The sequence below is a fragment of the Phacochoerus africanus genome, chromosome 16, assembly GCF_016906955.1.
Source record: "Phacochoerus africanus isolate WHEZ1 chromosome 16, ROS_Pafr_v1, whole genome shotgun sequence".
NCBI classification, from domain to species: Eukaryota; Metazoa; Chordata; class Mammalia; order Artiodactyla; family Suidae; genus Phacochoerus; species Phacochoerus africanus.
The window spans coordinates 41,415,053-41,442,830 of NC_062559.1; the positions used below are offsets into that span (position 1 = coordinate 41,415,053).

Genomic DNA, 27,778 nt, shown 5'->3' on the forward strand with positions numbered 1-27,778 from the left:
TCAGTAAATACTCCTCCATCTGAAAAGAATTTGAATATAAATAAGCCAAATGTGTGTCACAGAAAGGGCACCATGCATGATTCATTTCCGGAAATGAGGTTGAAAGCATGATGAACTGGTGGCACAAGGATTTAGGCAGGGCACAGGCTTAAAAATTCTGTTTATTCCATGTTATGGACTCAAGTTGCAGATCCAATCTGAGATCAAGCTCACTTCTTATGCTGCACTGCCCCCTGGTGTCTCTTGGAGGCAGGAGCTGTTTGCTGAGCTCCCCAGGATCTTTAATGGTGATGATTTTTTTTCCTTCTCTTTTTTGGTTGCTCAACTATGGCTGAAAATTCCCCAGGCCAGGGATTGAACTTTCGTGCAACCTGTGCTATGGCTGCGGCAATGCCGGATCCTTAACCCACTGAGCCACACAGGAACTTCCAATGGCGATAATTTTGAGCTGGATGAATCTTAAGATTGTAAAAGGGCAGGCAGCTGTGGAGAAAACCCTTCTCATCTCATACAAGTGCTGCCCCTTTCTGAACAGGTTTACTCTGCTAGCAAACACAGGGCTTAGGTCCTCTAGGAGTCCTATTGTTGAAAAATAATACCACACATAAACGCACTAAGAGATCTTTATGGAAAAAAAAAAATAGAATTGGGGGACATATTGGGAGACAAATTGCAGAAGTCCTGGTACATGTAGTAAAGACAGAACTCTAAATGAAAGATAAAACCTGTGACATTTAAAATATGGAAATAAGTTATTTACTTCCGTGAATTCCCCTTTAATAAATTAATGACATGAATTCCCCTTTTGTGCTGACCCACCTCCGTTGCTACGCCCTGCCCTTTCCTCCTGCCTCTTTGAGAGACAGTGTAAAAGTTAACAGTCAACGGCCCAGTTTTCTCACTTGTAGGGGCAGCCATTGTGGGGAAAGAGAAGAAAACAGCTTAAGCGTAGTACTCCCTACCATTACGCAGGCCTGGTGGGATGCGGAGGCAGAATATTAAGTCTGAATATTAGTCAGAGTAGGGCATGGGCTTCATGCATTCTTTGATATGGCCATTGATGAACATTTGTGGCTTCGGGGAGTAACATCCCCACAAGCCTTGTTTACTGTAGGGAGGGTACCTACACCCAGATGGACAATAATCCCTAATCCCCCGTGACTCAGTTTACGGGAAGAAAAGGGTAAAGAAACTATGGGATTGAAGGGATATTTCCACCCCTAGGACCCTACTGGACAAGGACTGATATAGGTAACGATATAACGATTGATATAGGCCAATGGGAGAAGACCACATCTCTCTGGACCCCATGTTGGTGCCCCACCATCTTTACGGAATAAAAACCCCTATAGCAAAAAAAAAAGTTCCCGTCATGGCGCAGTGGTTAACGAATCCGACTAGGAACCATGAGGTTGCAGGTTCAATCCCTGCCCTTGCTCAGTGGGTTAAGGATCCGGCGTTGCTGTGAGCTGTGGTGTAGGTCGCAGACACGGCTTGGACCTGCGCTGTGGCTGTGGCATAGACTGGCGGCTAACAGCTCCCTCTTGACCCCTAGCCTGGGAACCTCCATAGGCCGAGGGAGCAGGCCTAGAAAAGACAAACAACAACAACAAAACCCTATAGGATAATAGAGAAAGGGAGCTCTTCTCCCCCCTCCCAGCTGTCCTGGGAGCTCTTTGCTTTCCTTCAATAAAGCTGCAGAGGTCATTCTTTGACTGCGGTGAACAAGAACCCGATTCTGCTATCAATGCCACCTATAGTTTAGAGGAGAGTAAGAGGCTTGCCGGGATGCTGTTAAGCCTCTTGCAGAGGATGCTCTGCTCGAGAGGATACAGATCCCTCCCTGCTTGCCTGGTTATCTCGGGCTGTGCGTTTATGACCTGCTTGAGTCTATCAGTTTAATCCCTTTAACCTGTATCTATTCCTGCTTGATTGTATGTTTAACGTTTAACTGGGAACAGGTTCATGGGTGGGCACGTGTTTCTTGGTCAGTAAAACATGGGCTAAAGGCCTATGCGGCACTTGAGCTTCTTGCCACGGAGCCCAAGTCTCCTTTCTTTAAGCTACGACCTACTCCACACAGGACGTGGAGAACAGCATTGCCGGGGACATACCCTGACAAGCCATGTGACAGAGTTTCAGCTAATGAGAGAGAAGCTGCCTCTTCTAGTTTTTCCTTCCTCCCTGGAACACAGACCTGAGTCTGGACGTGCAGCAGCCATGCTGGGTCTACGAAGTGACGGTGAACCTGAGAAAAAAGTCCCCTGTGCTTCCTGTCACACAGCAGGAAGGAAAGGCCCGTGTCCCGGATTATATCACCGAACAGACACTGACAGCACAAACGGCCCGAACATAGCCAGAACACAGATTGGGCCTTGAACCCAGGTGCCGGGACTTGAACCCAGCCTGAAGCCAGATTGGGACTTGAACCCACAGTTTTAAATTAGAGTCACTCACCCTGTGTCTGGACTCACTGAGGTTCAGGTCCTTCATGTCTCTGCGCAGAAAGAATTCAGCAAGAAATAGATTTATTAAGATGGGACACTTGAGAGAGATGCAAGCAAGCAGGAGAGGAGGCTCTGCCAGAGAGGCCGGTGGGCCACAGTTTTATCATCCCTGGGGGGCGTGGGGGTTGGAAAGGCCGCCTCTTCCTGTCCCGGAGTCGTAGCTCCTCCTTAGTTTCCGGTAAGATGTAGATTCAATGTATATTCAAATCAGCTGAAGGGTGATCCCCAAACACCTGCCCTTGATCTGAATCTGAATGCAGGCCTCCTCGCATCCCCCAGCCAACAACCTGAGACAGTTCTCACACCTCCACTCAAGGAGCAAGCCTGCTTTGTTCTGATGGCTTTCTGGAGCCAGTTATTAACTTACGGTGATTCCCCAATGTCCCCCAAGTTTCCCTCTTTAACTATGGTCCTTTACTGGGACTTCTACAACTACCTGCGCCTGCTGCATCCCTATCAGAACCACTCCACCATCCATGGGCTGACTCCTTGAGACTTACTGTTGTGAGAAAAATAAACATATTTGAGTAAGTGTTATTATTTCTCTTGCTACCTCTGAAGTCTGTTCCTAACTAAGCAAAAGACCTTGCTTTCTTAAAATTTCAGTAAGACACTGACACTTGTTTTTTGTTTAGAATGTGTTTGTGTGTGTGTGTGTGTGTGTGTGTGTGTGTGTGTGTGCGTGTGTGTATTTCCTACATTCTCTGGGCAATTACCCAGCACTGAGGTGATCTTACGACTTCATTCGTGACCCCACTGAAAGCACAAGCTACTGTTTCTTCTTACGCTCCTGTCTGCTTTGCTTTATCTTAATTGCTGTAGGAGGGAAGTCCTCAGGCATCTGAAGGATGGGTAGGAGCTAAGAAACTAAAAAATGAGTAGAAAAACATTCTAAGGAGGAAAAAAAGCGTGATCTAAAAGCCTACACCATGGAGTTCCTGCTGTGGCTTAGCAGTAACAAACCCAACTCATATCCATGAGGACTCAGGTTCCATCCCTGTTCTCTTTCAGTGGGTTAAGGATACAGCAGTGCTGTGAGCTGTGGTATAGGTCACAGATGCAGCCCGGATCTGGCATTGCTGTGGCTGTGGCATAGGCCAGCAGCTGTAGCTCTGATGGACCCCTAGCCTGGGAACCTCCATATGCTGCACCTGTGGCTCTAAAAAGGAAGAAAGGAAGGAAGAATGAAAGGAAAGAAAGGAAGGAAGGAAGAGAAAGAAAGAAAGAAAGAAAGAAAGAAAGAAAGAAAGAAAGAAAGCAAGCCAGCCAGCCAGCCAGCCAGCCTACACCTGAACTGAAAAAAGGTCCGTGTCATAGAAGCATCATGACCAGTCAGGAGGCCAGCACGAGACGAAGCTCTCTGGACAAGCAAGGGCTAAATCAGGCAGTGGTTGTAGAGGCACATGTGGGATCCTGGACTTGATCTGAAGTGTAAGCAGAAGGTTCCAAATAAGTTTAGCAAAGTCCCAGCAGGATGAAATTCAGACTTTAACGAGGATCACCATGGCTGCCCCAAGGAGAATGGGCTAGAAGGGGCACTCAGCGAAAACTACGAAGCCAGTAAGGAGACCACAGAGGTAGGAGGAGCTGAGGCTGATGAGGGCAGCACAGGAAACAGTGAGGGACGGAATTGCTAAGAACCTGGAAACTACAATCGGCAGAACTTCAGAACTTGGATGGGGGCTGAGGGAGGCTGTGCATTAGTGAGGGGAGATGAAGGCAGTGGATACAGAGACGGTGAGCCCGTCGAGGGGGGCAGGATGGAGGAGGAAGAGAGAGCCAGCCATTCTGCTTCGCACATGCACACTTTGTAAGGCACACAACCTGCCCTTGGCGTTGCTGGTTGGGAGCTCAGAAGAAGGTTCCAATTAGAGTCAGACATTTTAAGAGGACCACAGCCTGTCATTTCCACATGTTCACAGGCAATTCCCCCTCATCCCCACCTGCACTCAGCATCATTTTGGGTGGTATGAGAGGGTTCGGTGAAATCAAGCCTTGAGAATGTGGAAAGCCAAGCTCTCAGAGAGGACCAACACCATGTTTCGGGGAAGGAAGACTGGGGAGTGCGTCTTGCATTCAGTTCAATAATAACCCTAAAGCCCTGATGGGTAGGAAATGCAAGGCGCGCGGAGAAAAAGAGAACAAGCCAGGCGTTCAGGCAAAGAGAAGAAAATTTATTAGGGGGGAAAGGGAGAGGGTGACTGACCCTTGAGAAGAGCCAGCTCCCCACTCTTCTCGCAGGGCCTTCTTTATACCCCGCAGAAGGGAGATGGGATCCCCTGACCGGGGGGAGTTTAGTTTATCTTCCACCTGCAGCTGGACTCTGGTGGTCAGGTTGTCATGAGAAAGTCAGAGGGTCTCATGGCAGGGTGGTCTCGTAATCCCGAGAAAGCTGGAGGTGTGTGGTGTCCCACGGGGAAGGGGGAAGGGTCTTGGCTCGCCGTCTTGGGAAAGTAGGCACCTGCGGCGCAGACAGGACGAGCAAGGTGGTCAGGCTCACGGGTCAGCATGAGGAGCCACTGTGACAACGAGCCGCCATGTAGCCCCTACCAGGAAACTTGTGGTTATTGGAAGAACAGAAACTGCAGAGCCTAGAGAGCTGTCACTGAGAAGGACCTCAGGAAGGCGTCCGCTCACTCATTTATATTAAGAACCGACTGACAGCAGCAGAGAACAGAGCCTCTGCATTTTCTTCAGCAAAACAGAAGTCCTATGAGACCACAGTTCTTGGCTGTTTTCTTAGCTGAATGTACGCTCTCATTGGCCACAAACGCACGTACATGTCATGCCGTTACTTTCTCCTTCGTTCATGCTTCTGGTTCCTGGCTCTGAGGACCATTCATTCATCGTTTTATTGGTCATCATTGAATTGCTTTGTGGTGCTACTGAGCTGGGAACATGCAAGAGGGACTAAGGCAGCCTTGGTCTCAGGGAGCTCTCCTCTAGCGGGGAGGTGGCTTTATGAATAAGTAATTACTACACAACATGGTGAGGGCTGTGCCTGAGCTGTGAGGCCAGTGTTTCAAGAACAGCAAAGGTGGGAGTTCCCATCGTGGTGCAGCAGAAATGAATCCAACTAGGAACCATGAAGTTTCGGGTTGGATCCCTGGCCTTGTTCAGTGGGTTGAGGATCTGGCATTGCCGTGGCTGTGGGGTAGGCCGGCAGCTGTAGCTCCGATTAGACCCCTACCCTGGGAACCTCCATAAGCCGGGGTGCGGCTCTAAAAAGACAAAGGACAAGTAGCTAACAGCAAAGGAGGGAAGCGTGGCTAAGTCTAGGGATGCTCTAGGAAGAGGCTCAGAGCACGTATGGTCTGGCCTCTCTCTTCCTCTCCCCTGCTGCCTGAGGCTATTTTCCACCAGGTCCCTTCTGCTCCCAGTGGAACCCAATTTCCTGCTGTCCCCAACTTAGCTCACCCCTTCTTGGCCCCTGTGAGGAGCCACATATCAGGAGAATATATGATGGCTGAGAAGGAAGACGAAAATTCTGGCTACAGTCAGGTAGAATGCAAGCTGGTATAAAACCAGCCACCTGGTTAGAAGAATCTTAAAGGAGGTGAAAATAACTGAAGACAAGCTTGACGCTACTAATTAAAAATAAGATATGCAGTAGATGAAAACAGAGTAGAATACAATCTAGAGGAAAGGAAAATAAGAGCTTGGGAGAACTTACTAATAAAGGGACAAGGAAGCTAATAATAGGAAAAAAGGATACATTTGGTTTTAGAACAGGAAAGGGTAAAACTTAAAAAACATGAGATGTACATATGGTGAAGCACTGAAAAATGAGAGGTAAGATATATATTACGGAACTTAAAAGAGATGAAAAATAAGATCAGTTAATCTCGTTACCATCAGCTCAAGTAAATGCTCCAAATGTCTCATGGCACCACAAAATCCACGACTGAAAGATATTTAACCACAGCATCTAGTAGGACCAGTTTCTCCATCATAAGAATTATGTAGAATTAGGATTAGTTCCAAACAACATGATCCCATTATACTGATAAACAAATCATTGACCATTAAATGGACAATTTTGACAGAAATTCATTTCCTTTCTTTTTTTATTGGTATTTTTCAGGCTGCACTTGGGGCACATGGAAGTTCTCAGGCTAGGAGTCAAATCAGAGCTGTAGCTGCCAGCCTACCCCACAGCCCCAGCAAAACCGGATCCTTAACCCAGTGATGGAAGCCAGGGATCAAACGAACATATCCTCATGGATACTAGTCAGGTTCTTTTCCCCTGGGCCACCATGGGAACTCGAGATATGCATTTCTTAAAGTGTTAGGTTTTTTTTTTTCCCTCAATTAGTTCATGGATCCAAGGAAGGATATTATTTCCTGTTAGAATGATACGGTGTTTTATTTTTAGCATTGAAACTGAAAAATTTTTGAGAAAACTCCTTCCCACATATAAGGATATGGAAATGGGTGAAGCTTTAGCAATGTTCCTTAAGTCTTGCAACTCTATTGCGGATACCCACAACAAGCATGAGGTAATCCAGCATCACGCATTTATTCTGATAACTTGAATATGTTCTATTTCCATTTCTATGTAAGGGAAGAATTGGAAATAACCTGAATTGGAAAAGGATATATAATCTAGGCATCAGTCAACCCCTTTCTCAATTTTTTCAAATACTCCAAAATCTTTTACCTGGACTCACCAGCGATGAGCTGGCATGTCAGTTGTTGACCACTCGGAAAAGAGAAACCTGAATTATAGTGTATCTCTGTCAATATTAATCTTTACTTTCTTTTTTCTTTCTTTTCTTCCCCCTTTTTTTTTTTTTTTTGGTCTTTAATCTTTTTAGGGATGCAACTGCAGCATATAGAGGTTCCCAGGCCATGGGTTGAATAGGAGCTACAGCCGCCAGCCTACACCGCAGCCACAGCAATGCCAGATCTGAGCTGCATCTTCGACCTACACCACAGGTGATGGCCATGCCAGATCCTTAATCCACTGATCGAGGCCAGGGACCAAACCCGTGTCCTCAGGATACTAGTCAGGTTGGTTAACCACTGTGCCACGAGGGAAACTCCTTAATCTTTTCTTTTGGCACCTTAGACAGTGGGGTGGTGGGTGACTTCACTGTCTGCATCCTCTAAAGAAAGGGAGTTCCATGACAGCAAAACCAAACGATCGGCCCTAACTCTTCTGAGCAGAAGACAAAGCGCTGTGCTTGCTTAACTGGTGTTTCCTGCATGGTGGTGCCGTGCCTTCCCTTCGCAGAGTCAGAGCAGAAATGAAGCCCACACAAACATGCAGATCAGATCTCTGACAGCTCAGTTTTAGGAGAGAGACTCAAGTTAGAAGTCAGGAAATGGAGTCGTTTAACTTGTCCTATGTCCATGTGGCCCTTGAAAAGGCCTTGTGCTACACGCGGCTGGTGTTTGAGAGGCCCTTGGCTGGTGCCTGCCTGGGTGTTTTGGCGTGATGATAATAACATCGTGGCTCAGTGGTTAACGAACCCGACTAGCAACCGTGAGGATGCGGGTTCAATCCTTGGCCATGCTCAGTGGGTTAACCCTCCTCCAGAGCCACCAACCCACCTGCACTGTGGCATCATGGGAAGCTACCCTCTTGTGTAACAACCCACTGAGATGTAGGGCTGTTTATTTCCGAATGAGCTCGCCCTGCTGAACAATTTATTCTTTCAAACTTCTGCAAACTATGCAATCAAAACTATGCAAAGTTTTACTTTCACTTCTAGCTTAGGGACGCTGGTTGGTAGTAAATCAATGTACACATATTTTAAGTGTCCTTGTGTTTTAGGTAATGTATTTGGGGGTGGGGCAAGCCTGTAGGTCTTTAGATGGCTGAATCTGCTTATTTTTAAAGTATGTCTAGAAATATTTTTATGGTTTTGATATTTTATTTCCCATCATCAACTATATAAAGTTTTATTTACACAGAAAGAATTTGCAAAAGGAAGGCATATCACACACACTAGATTTGCAAATAGATATACATACATATTTTCTGCCCAAATGTTTGCGGATGCTATTGTAAATAATAAAACATACCTTCAATATAGTTGAATTCATAGTGATTATTTTCCCATTACTTTTTTTTTTAAACAATGTTTTACAAAAATCTAAATTTACTTACAAGAAGTTGGGATATTTTTAATACTAATACAGATGATCATTGACTTAGAAAATCTCTAATGTTTATCTCCATTTCTAAAATTCCATTATTTCAGCTAATTTTGTTAAATTACTTACAGGTATACTTATTACTGTCAACCCAGATGGAGAACCCACAGCACTTAACAAAGAGGAAAGCGTTTTTGTTTTTAAATCAGCTCATAAATTGAGTCCTATTTTCTTTTTATTCTTTTTTTTTTTTTTCCTTTAGGTCTTCACCCACCACATATGGAAGTTCCCAGTCTAGGGGTTGAATCAGAGCTGTAGCCACCAGCTTACACCACAGCCACAGCAACACAGGATCTACGCCACATCTGCGACCTACACCACAGCTCACAGCAACGCCGGATCCTTAACCCACTGAGGGAGACCAGGGATCGAACCTGCGTCCTCATGGATACTAGTTGGGTTCGTTACTCCTGAGCCACAACAAGAACCCTGAGTTCGATTTTCTAAGATGAATACCACTGGTAGTTTATCACACATTTGTTAAGCCCCTATGTTCACTTAAAAAAATATGTACAACCTAAAAGTTTAGAGCTATGTTTTATTTCCTGGAAAAAAACTGAGGACTTAAGCCCCAGGAGGCAGCGTCTCAAGTATCCCTGAGAAAACAGCTCGGAGGAGGTGAGGGGGAGCTAGGATATACAGGAGTTTTGTAACAAAGGGCAGGTAGTAGGAACAAAACTTCATTGTTAATACAAGAGAATCAGATATTTCCAAGGAATTTATACTTTTCTGTGCATGGAAGGATGCACGGGTCTGGGCTCACGGAAGTAATTCCTTTATCATGCACCTCAGCTACCTGGGGCCAGTATCCCGTGCTTTTTATAACCTGAGTTTCCTCAGGGCTCACCTTAGGGAATAGCTGCCACCTGACAGATTCTAGATGGCAAGGATTGGTTTCCTTCCTGAGTTCCCTCAGGGCTCACCAGCTCACCCTCGGAGGTGGCCACAAGGTGGTGTCACTAAAGACTGTGACATCTTTTGTCGCTTGATATGGCAGGCGATATTTTATTTCTCACCTGGAAACAGTCTACTGGATTGGGGAAGAAAAATACAGATTCACAGGTGAATCCAAAGTCAGCCACTAAAACCAGCAGAGTGATACTTTTCCTTACACAGTTGATCCAGTCACTTCCCCTGCTTCCTCTCAAGGCTTCCCCCTGTTTCAGGACCCAGTATGAGGGCCCAGGACAGTGTGAGGGCCTAGGGCTGGTCAGGTGCCCTCTGTGGTCTGTGCCTGCCTGCCTCCCACACATGCTCTATGAGCTCCAGCTGCTGGAGATGCCAGCAATTCCGGGGCTCACAGCCTTTGCACACCTCGTTCCCTCTGCGTGGTCTGGCTTGGCCTGGGAGCCAGGGCTGGGGTGAGGAAGAGGAGGGAGCAGTGGGGAGGGGCAGCCCCTGAGCCAGCTGAGCTGGCTGGGATCTCGCCTGGGCGGAGAATTGCAGTCACTATAAGTCAAGGTCATGATCTAAGAGGACCAGCAACACTGCTCATTGATAGGAGGGGGATGAGACAGGGTGGTTTGAGAGCCACCTGGTGCTGTGCACGTGTTCCCAGGTGCCCCTCAGGAGGACCCCTGCCAGTGCCCTGGGCTCCTTGCACACCACCAGTATCAGACCTTCTTCCCAGCTCCCAGCTCCCAGGCTTGTCAGCTGTATGACCTTGGACGAGTGATATAATCCTTCAAGCAACCACTTTCTTTAGAGAAGCTGGCTTGTGCATTTGTGTGCATGTGTGTGAGTGTGTGTCTATACCTTATTGCCGACTGCAGTCAGTGATATCTTCTCTCTTTTTTTTTTTAGGCCTGCACCTGCAGCATATGGAATTTCCCAGGTCAGGGGTCGCATTGGAGCTACACCTGCTGGCCTACACCACAGCCACAGCAACACCAGATCCCAGCCGTACCTGCAACCTACACCACAGCTCACAGCAGCAATGGATCTTTAACCCAATGAGCAAGGCCAGGGATCCAACCTGTTTCCTCATGGATGCCAGTCAGATTCATTTCGGCTGAGCCACAAAGGGAACTCCTTTCTCTCTCACACACACACACACACAGATGTTTTTTTGTGCACCCGTAAGCTTAACTCTATTATGTTTTTATCTCTGAGAAAAAACTTTATGAAGCAAAAAATAAACTGCAGTCTTGTCTAAAGGATTACAAAAATCTAAAGCCTCCAAGTCAACATTAGCTGCGTACCAAAGGCACCCACGTTAGCTGGGCAACTGCAATGTCACAATTTCTCCAGCAGGTAGCAGTGCTGTGTAAGAAGAAAAGCTACCCTCAGGCTAGAGAAGAATGGAGGCTGGCTGGGGACAATCCATCTAGGGCAGCAAACACACCCTGAGCCCTTCTAGTTTCCAGGCACCGCCCTAGATGTGCAGTGGATCCAGTAGGAGTGAGGGGGTGTTTCCCAGCTTGGGGAGCTCACAGTCTTAGGGAAGCATGTGTCTATCATGCAGGGTCATTCACTCAAACTGTTCCTGCAGCCTCTGTGGAAGAGAGTACAGTAGTTCCTCAAAAAAATAAAAATAAAATTAGAACTACCAGACTAGCCAGCAATTTCCCTTCAGGGCATATCTCTAAAAATGAAATGCAAGGTCTTGAAGAGATATTTGTGTTCATACAAGTGTTAAATTGTTAACATGTGGAAACAACCTGAGTGTCTCTAGAAGGAGGCGCAGATAAACAAAACGTGGTATCTTTTGTAAGTGGACTATTTATTTTTCCTTCTTAAAAAGGACGAGAATTCTGATCCACGCTATGACATGGATGAAGCTTGAGGGCGTTATGCTGAGTGAAATAAGCCATTCACAAAACGACACATTCCACTTGGATGAGGACTTGGACTAGTCGGATTCACAGAGACAGAAAGTTGAAGGGCGGTGGCCAGGGGCTGGGGGAGGGGGGTGAGTGTTTAGTTACAGAGTTTCAATTTGACAAGACGAAAAGCGGCAGGGGGATCACACGGTTACATTTAAAGCACTGGACTGTACACGGAAACACGGTGAATACGGTAGATCTCTGTTATGCGGTCCTTACCCCCCATACAGACCCCGCCACAGCAAGTTCTTCTCTGCCCACCAGCCTGCCTGCAGCGTTTGCCTTCATTGTAGGGACACGATGAAATCCCTAAGGCAAACCTATGCACATTTCCAGGCAGCGCCCCTTGGTTCAAGACCTGGAAAGCGAGTGGGTGTTTGTGTTTGCTTGGCTGTTGCAGTGGGCCAAGGGCTGACTATGAAACTAGATTTATCCTGCCTTTGTTTGTGTTTTGTTTCTTTGGCCATGTCCATGGTATATGGAAGTTCCTGGGCCAGGGATTGAACCTGCGCCATAGCAGTGACCTGAGCCGCTCGCTGCAGGGACAACACAGGATCCCTAACCTGCTGGACCCCAGGAGAACTCCTTTCCTGTATTTGTGACCTTTCAAAGGTGCGGAAAAAGAAGACAAATCACCTGTCCCAGAGCCACAGATCCAGGAAGCAAAAAGAATTGTTTATTTATCTACTTGAAGCCAAGCATTCTACTCTGAAAACATTACCGCCTTTAACCTTTATTTGATCACCCAAAAGAGACAGAATCTGCCATCATTCTCACCTGGCAAGAAGGAAACTGAGGCTCAGCATTCACAGTATTACCCTAAGATCCACAGCTAGGAAGCATCAGCTTATTAATTCTGAATTCTGACCCCATTTCTGTGTGGTCAGCTGAGCAGATGGCAGACCTGGGCCATTTGTTTGCTTCTGCTGCCCTTGTGATGCTTAACTGACGTGCTTTCCAAATGTGCATCAAGTGTGTAAAGATCACCTGATCCCTTGTGAAAAATGAAATTCTAACTTGGGTTTGGCAGAGGATTCTGCATTTCTTTCTTTCTTTTTTTTTTCTTTTTAGGGCCACACCTGTGGCATAGGTAAGCTCCCAGGCTAGGAGTCGAATGGGAGCCACAGCTACTGGCCACAGCAATACCAGCTCTGAGCCACGTCTGTGACCTATGCCACAGCTCTTGGCAACGCCAGATCCTTAACCCACTGAGCGGGGCCAGGGATCGAATCCTCATCTTCATGGATACTAGAGAGGTTCATTTCTGCTGAGCCACAAGGGGAACTCCAGATTCTGCATTTCTAATAAGCTCCCAGGCGATACTAAAGATGCTGGTGGGGGGGACCCCACTCTGAATAGCAAGACTTTAATCTGCAGGGGTTCCCCAACTTCCTCATTGTCTCAGAAGCTTCTTAGGACTTTAGGTCAAAAGAAATTCCTCTTCTACTTTTTAAGTTGTTAAGTCCAAATAACATACTAAGTTTTATCTTCCAATAGCTTAACAGCCATTAAACAATTATATCATATAAATTGAAAGAACCCTATGATGTTTTTATTCTCTTCTTAAATAAGCACAATTACTTACTAGTAGGTTATAGGCATAGCCCAGCCCTGCACAACTTCTCAGACTTTGGAATCCGTTTGGACACCACCAGCCTCATTTCCTGCTCCGTACTGATTTTTAGTGATACTTGCTCATAGCACAACGACCGTCAAAAACCTGGCTTCCAAAAGACATGACATCGTCAAAAGGAATTCAGAGCATGTTGAAATTGTGATCTACCTGGAACTCATATTTCACACAGAGGCCAACAGATATCAAATACTGCTGTATTTCCCTCTGGATCTTAAAATATCCTGAGGTACCCCACAGCTTCCAGTGCACAGTTTGGGAGCCATGGCTTTACCGCATGCTGCCTTGTGTGAGAGAACAGCGGGGTGGAGATGTGGGTTAGGAGCCAAGAGACTCTTACTAAATTACCTTGTACCTCAGCAGGTTGCCAAGGTCTTGAGGCCCTTTTCTGACCAGAGAGTGGACCACACGAACTGACCTTGAACCTTCAGATATAATATGCGTGATTCTAATGACTGAACACGTGTCTCAGCTCCCTCATAAGATTAAGCCCATAGCAGGTGAAGGCTGAGTCTCATTTAACGTCAAATATTGCAGTGCCTTCCTCATAGTAGTTGCTCAGTAAAGAGCTGTGCAATAAATTCCTTTTGAAAATATCTTAATTTCCTGGGGGTGCGGGTGGGATAGGGTGGGTGATTCTATTCTTTCTCTTTTTTTTTTTTTTGTCTTTTTAGGGCCGCACCAGTGGCATATGGAGGTTCCTAGACTAGGGGTCGAATCGGAGCTGTAGCTGCTGGCATATACCGTAGCCACAGCAAAGCCAGATTGAGCCGTGTCTGCAACCTACACCACAACGCCAGATCCCTAACCCATTGAGTGGGGCCAGAGATCGAACCCACAACCTCATAGTTCCTAGTCAGATTCGTTTCCACTGTGCCACGATGGGAACTCCTGTTCATTCTTTAACATTCAAAATATTTTGATGGATGATAAAGCATTTTAGTGGCCAGTGTTTGAACAGTAATTTTATTTATTTATTTATTTATTTATTTATTTATTTTGCTTTTTGGGGCCACATCTGTGGCACACAGAAGTTTCCAAGCCAGGGATGGAATCAGAGCTGCAGCTGCTGGCTTTCACTGCAGCCACAGCAAGGCCAAATCTGAGCCGTGTCTGTGACTTATACCACAGCTCTTGGCAATCCTGGATCCTTTAACCTACTGAGCAGGGCCAGGGATGGAACCTGCTTCCTCATGGGTATTAGTCAGATTCTTAGCCCACTGAGTCACAATGGGAACTCCCCGGGCAGTCATTTTCAAAGGATACATGCCTAGTAGAGACATTTGCGCCACGGGATTCCAAGAGGGCAGGGACAGAAATAGCAATGGGGAAGGACTGAAAGCCAAAGCTGGGGTTCTGGTTCTAGGTCAGCCACTTACTCACTCACTACCTGTGTGGATTTGGGCACGTCCCCTGATTCTCTGTACCTCAGTCTATCTCTTTGATAGGAATCCTATCAGCTCTTCTCTGCCCACGGGGTAATGCAGAATATTTTAAAAGGTGCCGGATGTGAGTGTGCTCTGTGAGTTTGGCATCCTCGTCATCCCAGCCTGGTCCTCCCAGCACCCCCTCCACAGAGGGGTGATGACAATTGTCCGCTATTGTCGGCAAATGACAGCAGCTTCCAAAACCCATAACCAGGAGCAGAGATCCCCGCCCAGTGTCACTTTTTTTTTTTTTTTGGTCTTTTTGCCTTTTCTTGAGCCGCTCCTATGGCATGTGGAGGTTCCCAGGCTAGGGGTCGAATCGGAGCTGTAGCTGCCAGCCTACACCACAGCCACAGCAATGCGGGATCCGAGCCATGTCTGTGACCCATACCACAGCTCACGGCAACGCTGGATCCTTAACCCACTGAGCAAGGCCAGGGATTGAACCCGCAACCTCATGGTTCCTAGTCGGATTCGTTAACCACTGCGCCATGACGGGAACTCCCAGTGTCACTATTTTAATCATGGGGCTCAGATATTATCCAGGTCATTGGAAAGGAGTCAGGAGGAGAAGGCCAAGAGACACTCAGTCTCAATCCATCGGAGGGCTAACAAATTCGGCATCATACATCAATTTATTTCGTAAATACCTATGTGTCCTTTAAGACAGAATCTTTCACCTTCATCTAAGGAGCAAAAGAAAATGGACATCAGGGAGTTCTGCGGTGCAGTGGGTTAAGGATCTGGTGTTGTCTCTGCAGAAGTTCAGGTCACTCCCATGGCATGGGCTTTATCCCTAGCCAGGGAACTTTCATATGCATGGCCAAAAGAAAAAAAAAAAAAAGGCTATCTGTAGTATGCCAATTACTCTTATTATTTCCTTGGGACAGATCAAGCTGTGAAATGTCTTTCCCTTAAAAATGGAAATTCTCTTCAGTGCCAGGATGTAGGTTCCAACCCCCACCCTGCATAGTGGGTTAAAGGATCCAGGGTTGCTGAGGTTGCCACAGCTGCTGTGTAGGTCACAATTGCTGCTCGGATCTGATCCCTGGCCCAGGAACTCCACAAGGCATGGGGCGAAAAAAAGATAGGAAGGAAGGAAAGAAAGAAAGGAAAAAAAGAGAGAAAGAAAGGAAGGAAGGAAGGAAGGAAGAAAAAAGAAAAGGAAAGGAAACTCCAAGCTCAAAGCCTGACACTTTTCCCTAAACCAATAGAATCACTTTCCAATCTCACCTCAGTATCAAGATGAATCACTTTGTCCACCCACCTAAGTCAGCAGTCCTCCTATCCCCTAATTGATGAGACCTCAGGGGTCTACTAATTCTCTCTTTTGAGAATTAGGTCCAAGAACATCTGCCAATTAATCTTCAAGTTGTCCCTTGGGTTTACAGTTCATTACTGTTTTTAGCTATCTGTATTAACTGTTAAATCGTAAATAGACCAAACATATTGTGGAAATGGAGAACTCTGTGTGTGTGGGTGTATTCATCAGAGTTACTCAGAGAAACAAAACAAATAGCATAGAGAGAGAGAGAGAGAGAGAGAGAGAGAGAGAGAGAGAGAGAGAGGGAGGGAGAAGGAGGGAGGGAGAGAGAGAAGAGGAAGACGTTGAGGAATTGGCTCATGCAATTGTGGCGTTTGGCAAGTTTGCAATCTGCAGGACAGGCTGGCAGGCTGGAAACTCAGACAGGGTTTCTATTTTGCAGTCTTGAGGCCAAATGTCTTCTTCTTTGGGACCCTTCAGTCTTTGTTTTCAAGGCCATCACCTGATTAGATAAAGCCCACCCAATATGTCACTCAAAGTCTACTGATTTAAATGTTAATCACATTTAAAAATTACCTCACAGCAACATGTAGACTGGTGTTTGACCAAACAACTGAACATGCTAGCCTATCCAAGTTGACACATAAAATCAAACATCACAGATAAGTGTCCAAAAATGACCGAGGCCCTCAGAAACAGCCTACAATCAGCTACTTATCTTAATTCAACTGGTACCACCATGAGAGGAGTAAAACCGAGTGGGAGAAAAGACTCAGGATGGAGGAGTTTTCCCAGGTAAGTGTCTTAGGAAAATGAAGAACCAAAGTTCCTCCTCCAACACCCCGTGCTGGGCTTTCCGGCCCCCCACGGTGAGTGGGAACATCTGGACGGGTGTGAGAACATCTGGGCGGGTGTGGGAACATCTGGATGGGTGTGCTCACCGCGAGGCAATCAGTCTTTGGGCTGATGTTCCCTTTATATCAATGCTGCCTCCTCCACTCGGGCGAGTCCCTTCTGAGAAACGCACTGCTCCTTCGGGGACAGAGGCAACGCGGACCTCTGGGGAAATAATGCTAAATCCTCGCTCAGGGGTGGCCCTGTCCTCCCTCCCACCTCTCCCCTCTCCCAGGACAGGGGTCAGGCCAGCCTGGTGCCAGGAGGTTAACCCGGCGGGAGGTTGGCACCATGCCTGGAGTAGTGTGAAAACGGCATTCCCGGAAATCCTCTGCCTGCTCGTTCAAAAGTGCCCTTCCCCTCTCCCCACCCCACCCCCAGATGCTGTGCTTAGTTTTGTTAGGAAGTGATTTCTAACCAGGGATCACTGGAGCTTCTGAGAAGCTCTCACTGACCCACCGGGTGATCCTCAGCTCCCTTCCTATCCTTAGGGTCCTGCCTGGTTCCTGATTCCCTCAGGGACTGATCCCCAACCCAGCCCCACCACGTGGCAAACGCAAACTACTCCATAGAGGGGACGGTGAAGGCCCATGACCTGTACCTGGGTGCAAGGACCCTCCCTCATCTGATTCCCTGTAATTTTCTCATTTTATTTTCTCTAATCACCTTGTATTCTCTCTCTATCTCTCTTTGAACTCGCCTGTGGCATGCAAAGTTCCCAGGCCAGGGATTGAACCCAAGCCATAGCAGTGACCCAGGCTGCAGCAGTGATAGCTCTGGATCCTTAAACTGCTGAGCCATCACATTTCTGATCTGGTCATTAGATGTTCTGATCTACCAGGACCTTTGAGGTCTCCTTTATTTGTTACTTCCTTCCTCCCTTGGCAGCGTCATGTTCTTTTCTGCCCTTCCTTCATGCTTTTTTTTTTGCCTGGTGAAGGGGCAGAGGAGGAAGTAGAGTGAAGAGGGCAAAAACTGAGCCTCAGATGGAGACTGGGGATCAGTGATCCTGAGTTGTTTTGAATGAGCTGAAAGAGTGACATCAGCGCGCGTCTGCATGTTTGTGTGTTGTGTGTGCCCTGTGTGCACTCAAACGTGTGAGTTTGTGCACACAGTATCTGTTGGTGAATCACCTAAATGATGCAAACAAAGTCTCAGACACCAAGAGGAAAGTGATGGGAACGAGAGGTGAACGGAGACTGAATCAATGTCTAGGGGAACCAGTGGCTTTAAATGCATGAGCTCCAGGACTTGTCGCATGAACCTGGAGAGGACAGGATGACACATTGTCTTTACAGATGAGGACAGGGAAGCTAAGAGAGCTTCTATAACTGAGTGGCACACTGTGGGGCCTTCCCCGCACAGCCCCTTCCCCTACACCCTCTGCTTGAGCTCCTTTCTGAAGTTCTAGAAAACAGTCTCCGGAGGCACCTTTCCTGAGTTGTTTCACACATGTGAACATCTCCCCATCAGATGGAAAATGTTAAGTACTTGACAACCATAAGCTCATAGGCCCTGGGCCTCCTGGACTGATCCTGTTAACCCCTGTGACACGGCCCTGTTACGTCACCATCAGCCAATCAGAGAACTGAGCACCAGCTGAACACCTGCCCCCCCCCCCGCCCCCACCGCCGCCCCGACCTCCCGACACCCCCCTCACTCCCCACGACCTGGCTTTTTTAAATGCTTTACAATTTACTTGGGGGAGTTTGGGGTTTTGAGGGGGGACGAGCCACCCGTCTCCTTGCCTGGTCCTGCAATAAACCTTTCTCTGCTCCAGACTCTGACGTTTCAGAACTCGCACTAACAGTTAAGTAAGTTGCCACAAGGTAGAGCTAGTCAATGCCCGAGAGCAGTCACAGCCCACGCGTCTGGGTCCAAAGCTCCCCGTTGTACCACTTGTCCTTCTCAGATGTATGTTTGTACTCTCTATACAGAAGGGTCCTGGGGATGGTTTAAAATATTTTGCTTCCCTACACTGACTCAATCAGAAAAACACGGATCCTGGATTAGAGGGAGAAGATTTCCTGAGATCCCTTTTTTTGAGCCTCAGCATCCCTCCCTTGCCAAATCCTGTTTTCCTTTCGGGACAGAGTTTACGATTTGGATCTGGCCTCCTGTCAACAGTCTGCGTGGGAATCATCTGGGTTGGAGCCCTGCCTTTCTCCAATACCCCTGGTGTGCGTAGTTTTTCCTTGCTGGGAAGTAGCTGAGTCACCTTATTGGGTAATTTAGATGCAAAATCTTCAGGTATCCCTGAAATTAAATTTAAAAAGTAAATTTAAAAAGTTCAATTTAAAAGGTATCAGGTAACCAGGCCAAATCTTAAAAAATGCAAAACAGTATACTCTTTTCTCTCACTGAGTCCTCACCAAGTGCCTACCCTGTGCAGCCTTGCGGTGCTCTAGCCGAGCAGGAGATGGGTGGGCTCCAGCATGTACCACTGCAACTAGCTTCTTGTTTACACTTCCCGAGGCAGGAGGTAGGTGGGCTCCAGGACAAACATTTACAACCAGACACCTATCTATACTTCGAGATAGAAATAACAACAGGCACAAGGCAGATAACTGGTACTTGTATTCTGTGCACTTGTTAAACTATGGTAATGACAGAATCAGAAGAGGGGCCGAGGAGCCCTGCTTGGAGGAAAGAACAAAGAGGTCACGTACTCCCCATTCTCCGGGTCAGGGAGACCCCCAACTACACATGCACAGAGACCCCCTGGGTCAGAAGGGGAGGGGGTGCCAAGCCATGAGAAGTCTAGACAACATGCTTTGCTCGGGAATCCATCTTGGCCAAAAGATGAGGATGTGGATGGGGGGAGGGCCCGGGTCTGGTCAGGTGTAAAGGATAAAACAAGAAAATTGGCCTCGAAGTTCCCGTCGTGGCGCAGTGGTTAACAAATCTGACTAGGAACCATGAGGTTGCGGGTTCGATCCCTGGTCTTGTTCAGTGGGTTAAGGATCTGGCATTGCCACGAGCTGTGGTATAGGTCGCAGATGCGGCTCTGATCCCGAGCTGCTGTGGCTGTGGTGTAGGCCGGTGGCTAACAGCTCCAATTCGACCCCTAGCCTGGTAACCTCCATATGCCGTGGGAAGCGGCCCTAGAAAAGGAAAAAAAAAAAAAAAAAAGACTGGGGAAAAAAAGAAAGAAAGAAAGAAAATTGGCCAAAGGAAGACAAAGACCCAGAGGAACTGTCCTGTATACGTGATTTAAATCACCTCTCTGCTGCGCTCCTCCTTCAGGGGACGCCGGAATCCTCACTTCTCCTTTGGGTGTGTCACTGCTTTGCTTCTGCCTTAGCCAAACAGACCCTTCTCCATGTCTTCTCCCATATGGTGTCCTGTGCTTCTAACAATAAACCTTGCACCTGTTTTTACAGTCTTTGCCTTTTTGAAACACTCCTGCTTTCAAAGGGGACAAGAATCAGGGCAATTCTGCTTCTAGCCTCTAGCTGGTCAAGAGCCTAGGATTCCTGGGTTTCACCCAGGCTGCCTAGGTTCAATTCCTGAGCAGAGAATTAAGATCTTGCTTCAAACCATCAGGCACTGCTGTCTCTCCAAAATCAAGAGGAGTTGAGTTTTTATGAAATCTGTCATTTCTTCCAGAGCAAAGCCTTCGAGAAGGAACAAATGGAATCCATTCCTACCTGAGCTAACCCCAGAGCAGGCCTGTCACCGTGGTTCTTGGGGCCGAGGCAGCCGTTTCTGAGAAAGGCCCACGTGGAAGATCACCTGTCCAGAAGAATGAAGAGAGAAAATAAACCTCATGCCAGGCCCAGGGCTGGAAACTTTCCCATATGTTTTCACATTTAACCCTCCCCCAAACCTAACAGAGTCTGCATTCATCATGTGTTTTTTCCAGGGAGGAAGTGGGACTCCAAGGAGGTAAAGACACAGGTCTAAGGTCAAATCCTAAGGGGGTGTGGAGCCGGAAACTGAACCAGGCTCATCAGATCCCAAGGTACAGGACCCGGCTCCGCCCTGGAAAGCCTGGTCCCCGTAGGAGGCAGAATAGATCTTTCCGCTTCCACCCCTCTTTGCTTTCATTCAGGGATCCTGGGTTCTGAAGTCCTCTGTCTCCTTTCTATTCTTTTTCAGAGCAAGCCCTGGTTTCACCTCCTCTGTGAACTCTCCTCAGACCCCCTGGCAGTGCGTAGCCTCCGCTGACCCCCAGCTCCCCCAGGCTCCAGGACTGACATTTGTTTATCGCGGAATGTACGAGGCCATCAGTATTTGCTGCTGGCTTGCTCTCCAAGGAGGGCGTGAGCTTGAGGAAGTCTGGGACTGTGTCTGACTCATCTCTGAACCCTCAGTGCTCAGAAAACAGTGAGATAAACACCTGAGATGAGGGAATCAATACACAAATGAAGCCATATAAATTCCAGAGCTTCAGAACAGAAAACTGACTGCAAGGACGTGACATAATTCCCAATATAACACAGTCAAAACCAGAATCAGATATGACCCATGCTGTATCTCTCATGCTCTGGGGACTTGATTGGCCTAGAATGACCGTTGTTAGCCAGTGGGAGAAACAGGCTAGTGGCCCTGTGGGCTGACGGCTTGTATCTTAGGAGATCTTACTGTCTTTACCCAAGAGAGAAGCGCTGGCTTATTTCCTTTCCCAGAGAACAGGTGGCAGCTCCAGGTTTCCCTGGGCCACTGGCTGCAGGATCAGTGCCTGAAGGGCCGTTGTGCCTCAAGCACTTAGAAAACATCTTTGGCCACAGTGGCCTGAGAGCCCGAAGCACCAGAATGTCCCCAAGAACCTCAGCCTGACTGAGGACAGTTTATGAACTGTCACTTAGTGCTGGCCCCTGCAATTTCAGTGGTTATGAAGCAGAAAAAACAGACAGCACATGAAATTTTAAATTGATTGATTGTAGGCACATATCTCTAATTGCAGTTTCTCTCTCTCTTTTTTTTTTGTCTTTTTGTGTTTTCTTGAGCTGCTCCAGCAGCATATGGAGGTTCTCAGGCTAGGGGTCTAATTGGAGCTATTGCTGCTGGCCTACGCCAGAGCCACAGCAACTCGGGATCCGAGTCACGTCTGTGACCTACACCACAGCTCATGGCAACACCGGATCCTTAACCCACTGAGCAAGACCAGGGATCAAACCTGCAACCTCATGGTTCCTAGTCGGATTTGATAACCACTGAGCCACGACAGGAACTCCTCTCTTTTTTCTTAAAGGGTGCATTTACAAGAAACCTGTGTCTTGAATCTGGTTGCATTTGAACAAGTCACTTACCATCTCTGTTCCTCAGTTTCCTCCTCTGTAAAATGAAGAGATGGACAAAATGCATCAGACTTTAAACACATCTACACAATTTGTCTCAGAAGTTCTACTTTGATGAGTCTTATCTGAGGAAATAAGCAGAAATATTTTTGTAAAGAAGTGCACATCGCAGTATTATTTACAATGTGGGGAACATGAAAAATAGTTAAGGGGCCATCGTTACAGTCAAATGAATTATGACATATTCATTGAATGGAATATGTACGGCTATTAAAAAGGAGAGTTGAAGGGCACGTGGGGAGTTCCTGTTGTGGTTCAGGGGGTTACGAACCCAACTAGTTTCCACGAGGGTGCAGGTTTGACCCCTGGCCTTGCTCAGAGGGCTAAAGATCTGGTGTTTCCGTGAACTGTGGTGTAGGTCACAAAAATTAAGAAATTTTAAAATAACTGGAGTTCCCATCGCAGCCCAGCAGTTAATGAATCTGACTGGCATCCATGAGGATGTGGGTTTGATCCCTGGCCTTGCTCAGGGGGTTGAGGATCTGGAGTTGCTGTGAGCTGTGGTGTGGGTCGCAGATGCTGCTCAGATCCTGCGTCGCTGTGGCTGTGGCATAGGCTGGCAGCTGCAGCTCCGATTCCACCCCTCGGCTGGGAACCTCCATATGCTGCAGCAAACAAACAAACAAAAACAAACCCCCGAGGCATGTGGGATAGCGTGACTAAATGCTGTAATATAGCGTTTCAATGCTCTCCCGTAAAAGACCACCAGATACACACCTGCGGTTGACCAAGTTCTGTTCATTACTACTTGATGTGAAGGAACATGCCCAGGAGGCTCGGGAACTGTGTGTAGAAAGGATTTAGAGGGTCTGGCTTGTGGCAGATGATCTGGTGCTGACTTTGGGAAGTAACGCTGAAGTAGCACTCGGCTCCAGACTGGATGCTGTCAGGAAGGAGAGAGAATTCTATGAATGGGCATCTTAATCAAACCTATTGCAAGGAGAGAAGCCTTAGAAGCTCCAGACTAAAGCTAATGCTGAAATTGGCAAAAAGCAAGAGTCACTCGTGTTTGCCAAGACGGGGAGTTTGTGTTTGACCATTTTGTGGGTCACATTTTGGTCTGTGTTCAGACATGACTGTAGGGGGGGGTCTTGTTTTGGTCTCAACCCATCATGGTCACAGAGTGGCTTTGCCTGATACTGATGTTTTGTCAAATGGTTTATGCTCAGCAAGGCAAATAGCAAGGCCCAGCTCTGAGTGTCAGGCCAGTGTCCCAATATCAGGGGCTGCTTTTATTTTTTCTCAGTTGTCCATTTTAAAAGCATAATACAACAAGGAATATGCAAAACACAGTATAAGGGGTACTATTTTTAACTTCGTAAAGGCCATATAAGAAATTCACCACCTGGGCACCATGAGCAAATTAATGAGGTGGGATTCAACATAATTTCTTCTAATTTTGTTTTACTTTTTAGGATTTCTTTCTCTTTCTTTGATAAATCGGAGGTAGCTTCTATAAGAAAAAAATGACCTATAATAAGCAGTTAGCTATAATTGTACACCTAGTAAAAAGAGACAAATGGAAAGTACTGAACTTGATCTCCAGTCCCTTTCATTAAACTTCTATTTCGAGATCATTCACATGCAGTTGTTAGAAGTGATACGGGAAGAGATTTCATAAAGTATTTTACCCGGTTTCCCGCAATGGGTGGTTAACATTTTGCATCGCTGCAGTGCATTACCATACCAGAATATCGACACTGAAACAATCCAGTCCCGACTTTCAACACTGAGAAGGGGGATGGAGAAAAGGAAGCGCATGTCGGACAGCAGAGGCAGGAGAATAAAAAGCTGTTTCTATCTGTGCCCATTGGGTTCAGGAAGTTCATCAAACCAGATAGACTTGGAAAAATAAATAGCAGTAAAGAGGTGTTTCCGCAGGGACACTGGCCCCTTCTTCTCAACCTGATGTTGAAGAGGCCACAGAACTGAGAAGGAGACAGAAGGACCTGAGAAAGTAATACAAACATGGGGACAACCGCTGAGAGAGACAGGGGACAGGCATGTGGTTAGCGTGCAGCTCTGTGCCTGTGTATGTGGAGTTTGGGAGTGGGCAGGAGCCGCTAGAGAGGCCAGGATGCTGTGGAGGCGAATAAGCTAGAGAAAAGCCTCTAAACTGTACCTGTTTTCTTTCAGTTCCCCCATTAGCCTACATAAATACTCCATGACCATTTTGTGGCAGAAAAAGAGCTAATGTGGAGGGAAAACAAGAGCTCCATGCTCAAGCCTGGCTGAGGTGAGGTACAGGTAACAACAGGTGTGGACTAACCTGCCGGCCCCGCTAGTCCTTCCCCAGCTGTGCCCACCCATCCCCAGAGTGGCTCACACACACGGGCCAGGCCCATAGCTCGTGGAGGTAAAGGGATTTCCCTAAGGTACAGAGTCCTTGGGGAAGGCTGGCCCACAGCAATCAACACCAGAAGAGACCCTCCAGTCCCCACATGGGTCCTCCCCATTCCCTAAATCATCAGGAGGGAACCAAACGAGGCTTAGGTTTAAGTTGTTCCGCAGGTACGAATTTTCGGCTACGGCAGCTGTTATATCCCATGGAATATAAGCTCGTACACACTGCAAGAGGAAGATACCAAACAAACAAACAGGCATCAGGCTGGGAAGCTTAAACAGATGAAGCATATCTAATAGACGAGGCAGAACACAATTTTAGAATAAGCACAATAAATATGCTCAAAAAGGAAAGAGAATATTAGTAGCATGAAGCAGGAGCAAGGAGTTACAGCGTGGGGGTGAGCATCTCAGCAGTTGTTCATAAATGGGATGGTATTTCCTGACTAGAGATTTTCCAAACTTTGCTGGAAATCTACAGAATTTCACTATTGTGGTTATTTAACCTCTAGCATTTACCATGAAGTCCCTCAACCCTGTTGTCTTTGTGACATGAGGATGCTAAGATCATCCAACTTAAAATTCTTCACCTCTATATGCTCCATTGGATGGCTGATTCTACTTCTGACCTCAGCCTCCTGAAATAGATACCTTAATACTCCAAACCCGCATTGCTCAATATGGGAGCCACCACCCACATGCGGCTATTTAAATTTATCAACACGAAGTAGAATGAAACATTGAGTTCCACAGTTTCACTAGCCACGTTTCAAGTGCTCAGTGGGCACAAGGTACCTACTATATTGGACCAAGAAGACTTCCACCATCACAGGGAGTTCTTTAGTCAGTGCCGGTGCAAATAATGGGAGTTACTTCCTCCTTTAAGCACCATGAGACCCGAGCCCTGTTGTGGAGAACCATTTACCTCTGAATGACAGACATAATCTTTGTTCTAGAATTCTCTTCCTGTTGACTTCTTCCACATCTCTCGATCAGGGTTGGGATTGAAACGAAATGGATCCCAGAATGTTCTGCCTCTCGCCCAGTCACTGTGTGCTTGGCTTTGGTTGGAAAGAACATTTGGGGTTAAGATTTGCATGCCTACAGTCACACACACATACGAGCATTTCTGCTGGGGACCTGGTGATGAAGCCCGCGTCTTTAAACCTCTTGGGTCAAATTAAGAATACTCTTTTCTCTCGAAAATTAATATCTGCAGTTGATAGGATTAGGATCTTTTTTTCTCTTTTCTTTTCCCTCCCTCCTTCTCTCTCTCTCTCTTGCCAAGGCAGCGTTTGGTAAAATCAGGCATTGATTCTCTGTAACTCCACTACATCTGAAATAAGGCTTTAAAGTACTGAAGAGTATAAATATTTGCACTGTTGGCAAATGCACATTGCTCTGTCACCCAATACCCAAATGGAGGGAAAAAAATAAAAGCTTCCTCTCTGCTTTGGGTCGTTAGAACGAAGCTCTAGGAGGGGATTTATAACTACACAGTTGCAAATTATGAATGTGCATTTGTTCAAGAACGACACCCTGTTGATTTGCTATTTAGTTTTTTTATTGTTGGCTTTTGCTTTGCTCTACAGGAGAGCGACTGCAGATTTGGCTGCTGCTCAGATGGAGGAATCGCCGGGGACGTTGTTCCTATTCAGAAATGCACGGGGTGTATCAAAGACGGAGCTTGCAAACATGTATATTAAAACCTATACATTACCCGCACAATGAAAACCCTCATCCCACTCGACACAGGAGGCTTGGAGCTGAGTGTGAACAGAGGCCTCGCATGCTGGAGGCAGCTGAAGGAATGCTTGGCCTCCCTAATGATCTAGTTCCAGTGCTTCTGCCCCTGCTTGGCCAAGTCCCTGCTAGGCTTTCCTTAAAGGCCATCAGAGGAGGGCATGGGGAGGAGGAGAGATGGAGGGGAGAGTCAAGGAGCTTCCCCTTGTAATCCTGCTCAGAACCTCGGAGTCTACGTGTTCTACACGTTAGTCTTCCCAGTACAGTTTCCCTTCAACAAAAGGATCTCCAAACACTGGATAATGGAAGCAAGAAGCTTTCCATTGGGATTGAGAGGCTCAGGGAGGAGTGGGATTGGCCTTCGTACTTGTTTTCTTTCTGAGCCGGAGCCTCAGGGCAACGAGCATTGGCTGGTGTGCCTCAAGCCTTTCCCATGTGTGATGGCTCATTTCCGTGAACATGTGCTATTCGTTCTCGTTCCAGCTACTGTCTGTCAGGTGGAACACAGAGCCACGTGGTCGTGCAAGGGGATGGGGAGGGAGGGCAACGTGTGGCCGGGGAGAGGATGGAGGGATCTTTCAAAGGGAAGAGCTACGTTTCCCGGGACACATGAAAACTTGGCAACAAGAAATTATGATAGCATTGCCCAGGGCAGTAAAGAGTGGTACCAGTCACTCAGCATTGAAGGACAACCCCACCAGCACTCCAAGAACTGTGGGAAGGAGTTCCCTTGTGGCTCAGAGGGTTAAGGACCCAGTGTTGTCACTGCTGTTGCTCTGGTTACAGCTGTGGCTTTGGTTTGATCCCTGGTCCGGGAACTTCTATATGCCACAGCCAAAAAAAAAAAAGAACCTTGGGAATACTTTTTTAAAAAATTTCCTGAAATGAGTACTCCTCTTATTAAAGTTCACCTTTTCTTTTTTAGGGCCACACCCATGGCATATGGAGGTTCCCAGGCTAGGGGTCGAATCAGAGCTGTAGCTCCCAGCCTGTGCCACAGCCACAGCAACTCAGGATCCAAGCCACGTCTGACTTACACCACAGTTCACGGCAATGCCAGATCCTTAACCCACTGAGTGAGGCCAGGGATTGAATCTGCGTCCTTATGGATATTAGTTGGGTTCGTTAACCACTGAGCCTGACAAGAACTCTAAATGTTCACCTTTTAATTGCATCAATCTTCCTGCTGAAAAAACTTGTTGGTGGAGAATGTATGATATTTGAGAACCACTGGAAAAAAGGGTGAAAGAAACAGGTGTCCAGACTTGCTCAGCCTCATCACAGCTCCCTTCCCCTCACAATGCAGGCAGACAGTTGTCTCTTGCCTCCTGGGGGTGGATTTATCAGGAAGTTAATGAAGCTTAAACTTCAGGGCCCCCAATAGCAGGTGGTTGCTTTATTGCTGGGGGTAGCTGGGAGCCACAGAGTGTTCAGGGAGGAAGGAAAGCCAGGTTGCCATCAGGAAGCATTACTGGTAAGTGGCTAACAGAATCACAGAAGAACAGGAAAAAGATATTTAAGATTCCAGACCTTGGATCTAGCACTGGACCCAACCTCTCCCCCATCCTGCATCTTCCCCACCCCATCTCCAGGTTTCACATGCTTCTTCCAAACTCCTGTCTCTCAACTTGACCTTGTCTGAGTCACTGCTGCCTTTTGGTGGCTCCAGCTGAGGGT

General features: G+C 47.1%; 1 long non-coding RNA gene across 2 annotated transcripts in view; it reads right to left on the bottom strand.

Annotated features, from left to right (window-relative positions):
* The window catches only part of LOC125117725 (uncharacterized), a 37,181-nt gene extending 10,267 nt beyond the window's left edge, over window positions 1-26,914 (bottom strand). Inside the window, exons 1-5 of one of the 2 annotated variants that reach the window (XR_007132702.1) lie at window positions 25,284-26,914; window positions 22,733-22,898; window positions 21,968-22,080; window positions 20,363-20,447; window positions 4,663-4,968 (exon numbers count right to left, since the gene is read on the bottom strand). This is a non-coding gene — a long non-coding RNA (uncharacterized LOC125117725). Of the gene's footprint in view, window positions 1-4,662; window positions 4,969-20,362; window positions 20,448-21,967; window positions 22,081-22,732; window positions 22,899-25,283 lie in introns of those variants that run through there. The other variant, XR_007132701.1, reaches the window with a different exon arrangement.
* Window positions 26,915-27,778: the final 864 nt, after the last annotated feature.